This window comes from Hippopotamus amphibius, chromosome 7 (genome assembly GCF_030028045.1).
Source record: "Hippopotamus amphibius kiboko isolate mHipAmp2 chromosome 7, mHipAmp2.hap2, whole genome shotgun sequence".
Classification (NCBI taxonomy): domain Eukaryota; kingdom Metazoa; phylum Chordata; class Mammalia; order Artiodactyla; family Hippopotamidae; genus Hippopotamus; species Hippopotamus amphibius.
This window is the reverse complement of record NC_080192.1, coordinates 72,287,814-72,297,593: the sequence shown is the minus strand read 5'-3', so window position 1 is coordinate 72,297,593 and position 9,780 is coordinate 72,287,814. Positions and strand designations below refer to the sequence as shown.

Here is a 9,780-nt window from a genome sequence, read left to right as displayed (position 1 = left end):
TAAATAATTTTTACCTCTGGAAATCTAGCCCAAGAGAAAAATCAGAGCTATACAGGGAGGTCCACTGTAACATTATTTAAAAAATTGGAACAATGTAAATGCCCCATCACAAGGGAAGAGTGTATACGTTACTCTATATGATGGACACGGCGCAGTCAGTTAAAAATCAAGTAGCTGAATGTTTAATGAGATGGAGGAGATGTTTGTGTTTTAATGCTGAGTGAAAGAAACAGGATCCTAACAAATTTGGGATGGCGCTGCTTATAATTTTGTATCTTTTTAAACTTACATTATGTGAATGGACATTTTCCCCTGAGGGTCAAACATGTAAATAGGTGTGAAAAAAAAAGCATGAGGAAATAAGCAAAAACAGTGGTTCTCTCTGGGTAGCATTTTCGTGTCTGTACTTTCTGTATTTTCCAAACGTGCTGTGATGAATCTGTGCTACTTTTATAATCAGAAGTAAGTAACTGCTGTTTAAAATAAGAATTATTCCGGTCACTTGCAGGGCTGTGCCTTTGCGCTGTGGCTGCCCAGGGGCCTTAATTGGGGCTCCTCGTCTAAGAATAAGCCTGTGTGTGTCATGAGGTCACTCTCCTGCCGACCTAGAATCTTTGCACAGGGCTTAGCTTGTGCGGCTTCAAACCCCTGGGATACACCCCGCCTGGAGCTCGGAGCCTCGCAGGCAGGCCCTGGGCTACTGCCTGCCTTTCGCTTCGTCTGAATCTGAGAAATGTATGAACTGGTACCCTCATGCCTCTCTAATGCATCTCCTTTAAAAAATTAATTGCGACCTAGCTGTTTAATTGAAGAGAAAATGAAGACTCATGAAGTAAGAATGCTACCCAGTTTTGGTTGGCTGTAGTCTTGGTGAGGATAGCTGCTGTGCCCGACAGCCATTGCTCACTGTCCCCTGTGGCCTTCCCGGTCTGTCCCGTGTCACATACATAGAGGCCCTGGAGAGACTGGTGAGCCGATGGGTGACATCACATACGTGAGAGCCCGAAGTCTCCTAGGGAGGAGCTCAGTCCAAAGGCAAAGGAGACCACTACGACCAGACTGACCCTAACCAGGGCCTCAGGTGTCAGTGGGCCAGCCAGGGCCACTCCGCTCATATGGTGTCACTAAAGCCTTTATTCAGCTTTGGTCCTTGTAAGGGTCATGTGGTGTGTATGTGTGGCAGGGAGACTGGGGGTGGGGGTGGTGGCAGTGTCCACAGTGTTGCCCAGCAAAAGCTACTGTGGTGTTGGGGGCCAGACCTGGGGACAGGCAGGGAAAGGGCGGCTGGAACCGGCAGCCTCCTTGGAACAGGGCCTGTGAATAAACTAGTACAGCACCATCCACCTTCCACAGTATTAATAGCTTTTCATAGCTGTTCCACAATCATGTCACAATTGAGTGACTTTGCTGTCCATGGAGCATGTGGTTCCCTCCCCTCCCAGACGCCATCAACCTCCCTGGGATCTGCTTCTACCCTGCACCACAGGGCCTGGTCCTCTCCCAGACTGCTCCCCTTCTGTTTTTTTTTTTTTTTTTTTTTTTATTATTATTTTTTTGGGGAGTACACCAAGTTCAGTCATCTGTTTTTATACACATATCCCTGTATTCCCTCCCTCCCTCGACTCCCCCCCACCCTCCCCGTCCCAGTCCTCTAAGGCATCATCCATCCTCGAGCTGAACTCCCTTTGTTATACAGCAACTTCCCACTGGCTATCTATTTTACAGTTGGTAGTATATATATGTCTATGCTACTCTCTCACTTTGTCTCAGCTTCCCCATCCCCTTCTGAAACCTTCAATTCCGTCATCCTTAATCTTGTTCCTTGAGGTGTAACGTACATACAGTACAGCACATGAGTTCTTATGCTTGATATTTTGTCTGTGAGATTCCCCCACATTATCGTGGGAAGCACAGTTTATTCTCCTTCTAACCCCATTGGATGGATAAATCCCTATGTACTTATCCTTTCTGGTCTTGATGGGCATTTGGGTTGTTTTTCCAGTTTGGGATTATTGTGAATAAAGATGCCACGACCATTCTTATACACATCTTCTGGTGGATGCACGTCGTGTCTTTTAACTTGCTTTCCGTTCTTCGCCTTCTCTGTCACTCCCTGAGACCCCTGGTCCTGCAGCCCTGAGGTCAGTCTGGCTCTGTAGCCCAGTCTCATCGCCTTCTTGGCCAAGGCTCCTGCGAGGGGAGGGCTTCAGGCGCTGCTCCCACCTCCCTGCCCTCTGTCGCCACTCGACTGCTGTCCCCTCTTGCTACCGATGCCCCGTGGGTGCAGGTCTCCTGTGACCTTGGGCCTTTTCTGACCTTGGCTTTTCTGCAGCCATATCCCTGCTCACAGTTCCCTCTTTCCTCCCGGGATTTCAGGGAGAGCCCTTCCTTCTACTTCTCCCCTGCAAATCTGGCAGCTCCCTCTCCTCCTGCCTCTGTCTCTACGTGGTTGTTTCCAGGCCTCTGTTCTCAGCTCTCTTCTGCTCCTGTCTCTCTGAGGGTCTTCAGCTACCACGGATGCTGATGAAACATCCCTCATCCTCAATCCCAGGTCCCCAAACCCAAAGGATTTCAAACTCATTTGGTGGCAGCCTTGATCGACCCGGATGTGCGGTTGTTTATTGTCTTTGTGGACCCACTTCGTGTGAATGAATATTCATGTGTCGGCTGCAGGAATGTCAGTGGATCTGATGATGGGCTCTTGCCCTAGACTCCACTCAGGGTGTGGTCATGCATATATACAGTAAATCATGGGTTACCTTCTTAAACTCAGAAAATATTGAATTCTGAAATATATCTGGCCCCAAGGGTTTCAGGTCAGCGCTGGTGGAGCTGGAACTCTCTCTCGAGCTCCTGGACGAGGCCTTCGCTCTCCCAACAAGCCCCTGCCCTTCCCACGTCTCTGGGTTGGTGGCCACATACTTCTCTGGCTTCTCACCACCTCAGCCTCATTCCTCTCCAGGATCCCCATCAGTTCATCACTTTTCAGGTCCTGATTAACCCAGTGACTCTCCAGCCAGCCCTCTCCTCTCCCTTCCCCACTAATTCAGGCATTCCCAGCTCCTGTCTGGGCTACGGTGGTAGCTTCTCAGCAGCTCCTCCTACCCTAGCCAGCCAAGCCTTCCCTGCACTAACACCAGAGGCAGCTGCTGTAACACCAGGTGGATCACGTCCTCATCCTGCTCACGTTGCTGCCAGGGCTCCCCACCACCTACCGGGTCAAGGTCAAGCTCTTTATTAGGCCACAGGAGCCTTTGTAATCTGGCCTTGCTCCCTTCCCCCACTCCCTTTGGGCCCCAGGAACAGTTGTGGGTTCACTACACCCCTTCTCCCTTTCATACCTGCAGTTTCTCTGCCAGGAATTCCTCACGTGGTCTCTGGGGAGCTCCTGTCCACTTTTCAAAAGAGGCTGGTGGGCATCACCTTCTCCTGGAACTGCCCTCACCCCCAACAGATGGGCTCTCCTGTCCCTCTGGCTGGCTGCCTCTGGATACCGTGGGCAGTGCCCTGCTGTGCTCACATAGCCCTGTGAGGTATTGGCTTGTGGGTGGGGTGGGGTTGGGAGGTGGAAGATGGTGCAGTCAACACTGACTGAGGCTCATCTCTCAGTGCCCTGTGCCCAGCTCAGTAGGGCGGGTGCTCATGAAATGCAAAAAAAAAAAAAAAAAAAGAAAGAAGTTTAACTCAAAAAAAAAAAATGAATCAATGTATATATCATTTTGTGTTCTGCTGTTTTCATTTAGCTTAAGTATTTTTTTTAAATTTATTTTATTGAAGTATAGTTGATTTAGGATGTTGTGTCCATTTCTGCTGTACAGTAAGGTGACTCAGTTATACATATACATACATTGTTGTTTCTATTCCTTTCCATTATGCTTTATCCCAGGATATTGAATATAATTCCCTGTGCTGTACAGTAGGACCTTGTTGTGTATCCATTCTAGTTTGCGTCTACTAATCCCAAACTCCCAATCCAACCCTCCCCCACACCTCTCCCCCTTGGCAACCACGTGTCTGTTCTCTATGTCTGCGAGTCTGTTTCTGTTTTGTAGATAAGTTCATTGGTGTCATGTTTTAAATTCCACATATAAGTGATATTATATGGTGTTTGTCTCTCTCTGTCTAGACGATCTTCGCTTAATAACCTAGATAATCTCTAGGTCCATCCATGTTGCTGCAGTGGAGTAGTACTCCATTGCATATATATTATAAATATTTTTTGAAGTTCCTATGTCATTTTATATACTTGAATTTTCATTATTGAACCACATGTCAGAAAATTTAGATACTGAAGATAAGAAGTTAAATACAGTCCTGCATTTTCCCCAGACCCCCGGGTGATTCATAAGTACATTAAGTCACTCTTCACTTGAGTTATTTTTTCCATCCTTTGTGTATGCATTTTGTAAATAGTTGACATGCCTGTGCAAATACAATTTTGGGTTCTGCTTCTTTCCCCCCCATGTGGGAAAAGCATTTTCACAGTTTTTAAATTCATCTTCTTAACCACAATTAGCAAAGTTTGTGTAATCATTTAAAAATAACAGATTCACTCTTCTCTAGTTGGACATTAAAAGGGCCTCTGTTTTTTCATGAATCCCCCTCTTGCATTTAGCTTTTTCTATTTTCTATGCTCTTTAAGGATAGCTTCTTCGAACAGGATGATTCAAAGGAAGTGGACATTTTCATGACAGGATTTGCGTGTACCAAGTGGTTTTCTGAAGGGAAGCCTCATTTCCCTGGGGGACTGATTGATGACATAAACACCGTGTGGGGGAGGGGGTGGTCATTCTAGGAATGTGGCCCTTGGGACCAGCCCAGGTCCCATCCTCTCCTACCAGATCCAATAAGATGTGGGGCCTGGCCAGGCTTGGAGAGGGTTTACCAGATGATAAAACATCAGCATGTGACCCCTCCCTCCTGCCCTCTGCTCGTTTCTACCTTGAGCTGAGCTCCTGGCAATTGCTGGGCATTTCTGTTTTTACCTCTGCCCTGCATTTGACTCATGGACCAAGTGCAAGAGGGACCAATGGCTCCAGAAGGGAGGTGACTGTCTCCCTCCTTTGCTCCAGGGTGGGGTGGTGACTGATACCCAAGGGCAGACTGCAGAGACAATGGCAGGAAGTGAACTTTCCCCCCTGAATCTTCCTACAAAGACAGTGGTGATGTTGTCTGTGGTGGTGGCTAACCTTTAGGTGGAGAGGCAGTGAAAGGACAGGTGAAGGCCCCAGGAAGTGACTGAGGTTTCTAGAGCAAGTCCTTCACCCAGCTCAGCCTTCGTTTCCTTCTCTAGAAAGAGGATGATAGTACTAGTAGTGATATCTATATCACAGGGCTGAGGTGAGAATCAAATGAAGAAATGAATTTAGGACACAGTCAGTTTTGTACAGATGCTGGATGTTTCCAGAGGGTTGAGATTCCCAAGGCCTGGGGTAGGGTGGTCTCAGCCTCCTCCTGCGCCCACAACATCTAGCATTGGCTGGGTTTGTCAAATGACTTTTTATTTTATTTTTTTAAACAGAGGCTATTATTTATATTTTAATTTATTCTGGCTGCACTGTGTGGCTTGTGGGATCTTAGTTCCCTGACCAGGGATCGAACCCATGCCCCCCGCAATGAAAGCGCAGAGTCCTAACCCCTGGACCTCCAGGGAATTCCCTCAAATGACTTTTTAAAGCCAAGGTCCTGAAACTTTGCTGTACATTAGAGTTGTCCGGGGGGCAAAAAATGCCGATGTCCAGGTCCCACCCTGGACCAGTTCCACGAGACTCTCAGGGAGGGACGGGTCCCCCTGCCAGGCTGTCACTCAGCACCCGCCGTGGTTCTCCTTGGCTTGAATGTGCCCGCCTGCCCTTGCCTGGCTGCTTCCCACTCATCAGAGGTTTTAAAGCTCCCTGGTCATTCAAACCTGCCGGCTAGTGCTCCACGATTGTCCCTGAAATGCAGCGAGACCAGCATCACGCCAGTGGGGATTTGGGCACTCGTTAGCAATGCAGACTCCTGGGCCCCACCCCAGATCTGCTGAGTCAGAAACTGCATTTTAACCAGACTCCTGGGTGATTCAGAAGCGCTGACTGGGACTCTGCCTAAAAGTGTTTGTGAGCCTGCTGGGCACAGACCCCTTGTCCCGCTGGAATTCAGCATCCAGGCCCCATCGGGCACCTGCAGGGTGCCCCCCTCACGGGGTTTGGAGGGTCCACAGCTGCAGCCTTTGATGGGCCTCCTTCTGAGGTCTCAGGCCTGATGTGGGGTTAGTCACCTGCGGTGTCACCAGGAGGGCACACGGAGGAAGCCACACCTGCACATGAAGGGCCATCCCCGGGAGCCCCTGAGCCACAGAGGTTGCCAGCGAGGGGAAGGCCACCTGGCTCTGCTGGTTCCCAGCCGGTGCAGTCAGCTCAGGGGCTGGGCTGCCGAGCTGCCCGGTGGACTGGATTTTCACTGCAGTGATGCCAAGGCCCAGAACAGTCCCTGTCTCTACAAAGGCTGTTTTTGGTGAAATACAATCTCTCCTATTGTCCTGCTTCTAGATGCTGCTCCCAAAGATCCAGGTCTGTGATGGAATATTCTAGTAGGCGCTGACCTTCCTAGGTCACGTCTCTTCACTGGAGCCCAGTGGGAGTGACAGCCCCTGACCTCCACGCTCTAGCTCTGCTCCCCGCCGTGGCGCCCAGCGCTCTGGGTTAATTCACTCCCGTCCTGACAACATCGTCACCAGCCTAGGCTGGAGTCAGTGGTTACACTTGAGCCCAGCAAGGCCTCCCAGGCTCTGTCACCCCTTCTCATCCAAGCTCACCCCAACAGCTAGTGAATCTTGAGGCCTGTTTCCCAGAGGCCCCCTCAGTCTCCTCCATTCCCACCATCTGTGTCCCGCTCCCAACCATCTTGCCCTCCTCTGCCCCACCCCCAGGAGCCGGTCCACCCCGTGCCTTCAACACAGACAAACGGGCTCTAACCCTTGCGCTTCCGCTGCTCACCCTCATGGCTGATCAGTCTGAGAGCTGACATGGTTTATTTCCCAGTATTTCTGCCACCTCCTCCTCACCAGCATCACTCCCGTGGAGCGCGGGTTCAGGCGCTCAGCATCCTTTGTCCCATCACTGCACCAGCCTCCGGACTGGCTGCTGCTGCCCGGCTGAGCCCTCCCATCCCGAGCCATGGAGATCCACCCTGGGCACATGGGACCAGGTCACTCTTCTCTTACATTTCTTTAAATGTGACTCATCACCTCCAAGAGAAAGTAAAGTCCCTGCCTGTCGCTGTGGCCTGGGGGGCCGGCCACAGGGTGCCCCAAGCTGACACCCCAACTCCCCACACCAAGCAAGCATGTCTGTGACTCCCACGTCCTCACCAGGCTGCCGCTCAGCACCGTTGGGGGTGGTCCTTGCCTGCCGACTCCTCCAGGAAGCCTTCCCTGACCTCCCCGGGTTCTTAGGGCATAGGTTTCTCTTTTTCACTGGTTCCTACGAATGCGTCTTGTCTGTCTCCTTTCTGGGACTGTCAGCTGCTTAAGAGCAGGTAACACTTCTTCACTTCTTCATAGTTTTAAACCCAGCTTCTAGAATAGGCTTGGTATGAAGTGGATACTTAAGAAATGCATGGTGTCTGACTAGATCGATTTATGTGCAGGAAAACACTGCACATGATACTGAAATATGCCTTATCTCTGACTCCTGTGCAGCTTCGCTTGGCCCCGGGACCCCCTGCTCCGGCCTGTACTCATCCTGCTGAGCCCCCTCCGGACTCTCCAGGTCACAGCAAGGAGAGGTGTGGGTCTCTGTCGGCGGAGACCCCGGCTGTGGCTCGTAAGCTCCCTGGTCAGGCCTCAGACAGGTCTGGCAGGTCTCGGGTGCCCCTCCATGCTGCCCCAGACCTGCCTCGAGGCTGTCCTGCAGCACCTCGCCCTCTGCCCGACTGGAGCGCCTTCCCCACGGAGCGACACAATTCAGGGACAGGGTGGCACTGTCACCCATGCTCTGGCTTCCTCTGCCTCCTCCCGTCCTCAGAGCCTCTGGGAACCCAGGGCTGCAGGGCTGCACAACTGCTGAGCTAGGGAGCCCCCTGGTTTCCCAGTTTAGGGGTAAACGAGGCCTCACCTTACTCTCTCAGGGGCCAATTTTACCTAAAAGAGGAGCCCCAAAGCATTGCGTTGATGTCCCGTGGGGGAGCCTTGGCCCCTGGCTTCCCCGCCCCCATCCCGTGCTCTTGCAGGAGGGTCAGGACGGCTGTGTGGCAGTCAGCGTGTGCACACCCTCACACCCACACGCACTCACACACGCGCCACAGACTCCCAGATACTTCCTTTATTTTGATGGCAGGAGAGGCAGGATCTTGGAAGTTTCCTGATCTCTTACCCCAAATCTCTCCTTCCACGGTCCCTCACCCATTCAGGGAGCCGGCCTTTGCCCTGGGTGGGGCAGGATTGGGGCAGAATTGTATGTGGACCCTGAGACAGCCCCAGGCCCTTCCAGCAAGTGGAGTCCCCCCTCTGGTCACTGTCCCTCCCCATTCACCCCTTTGGCTGTGTGGCCACATCAGAGGGGAGGAGCCCCCCGGGCTGGGCCGGGCCGGGCTGGGCTCCCACGGCCACTGCCCTGGAGGCAGCTGCCAGCCACTGCTGTCCCCATGGGTCAGTTTCATTCCAGCCCCTCAGCACTGTGTGCACTGCCGGCTACGTGAAATCCCTTTCTCCTCTAAACTAACACAAATCCTACACTTCCTGAAGATCTCATCCAGGACTTCCCTCTGTTAAAAAGCCTTCCTGATGGCCCTTTCCCTTCGGCATACCACTGAAGAGCCTAGTGTCACCATGGGCTGCTGCCCTGCCCGGTGCTACCGGTATTGTAAGAACAAGCGGTACCCAAAGGCTGGCTTCTGCTGAGGTGTACCTGATGCTGCGGTCTGCATCTTTGACCTGCGGTAGAAGAAGGCAAAAGTGGATGAGTTCCCATTCTGTGGCCACATGGTGTCAGAAGAGTATGCGCAGCTCTCCTCCGAAGCCCTGGAGGCTGCCCGGATTTGTGCCAACATGTACATGGTGAAACGCTGGGGCAAGGATGGTTTTCACATCCGAGTGTGGCTCCACCCCTTCCACGTCATCCGCATCAACAAGATGCTGTCCTATGCTGGAGCTGATAGACTCCAGACAGGTAGGCGAGGTGCCTTTGGAAAGCCCCAGGGCACAGTGGCCAGGGTCCACCTTGGCCAAGTCATAATGTCCATCTGCACCAAGCTGCAGAACAAGGAGCATGTGATTGAGGCCCTCCGCAGGGCCAAGTTCAAGTTCCCTGGCCACCAGAAGATCCACACCTCCAAGAAGTGAGGATTTACTAAGGTTAATTCGGATGAATTTGAAAATATGGAGGCAGAAAAGTGGCTCACCTGGGATGGCTGTGGGGTCAAACACGTCCCTGTTCGTGGCCGTTGGACAAATGGTGGGCTGCACTTATGACAGCCTTGGTGCTGTCCCCTCCTTACTCACGCCCACCAATAAATCCTACTGTCCTGTCCAAAAAAAGAAGCAAAGAGAGCCTTCCTGGTGTATTGCTCTGGTCCCCGCCTCAGTCCCCCTGTACCAGCCAGCCCTGTGTCTGTGCGATGTTTCTAGTGATCTCGAGAGGATTTCGCCAGGCTCGGGGCATGAAGGGCCCCTCGAGCTCCGCGCTGCTGTGGACCTGCTTGCCCCAGCTGTGTGATCTGGAATACTGCCTCTGACTGAAGGTGGAGGTGACGCGTGAGGGGCGACAGGCATACCCCACAGCCCGGGCACCCAGCATCTGG

General features: G+C 52.0%; 1 pseudogene; it reads left to right on the top strand.

Annotated features, from left to right (window-relative positions):
• The first annotated feature begins 8,809 nt into the window (after window positions 1-8,809).
• On the top strand, window positions 8,810-9,312 carry LOC130857120 (60S ribosomal protein L10-like; annotated as a pseudogene).
• The last annotated feature ends 468 nt before the right edge of the window (window positions 9,313-9,780 follow it).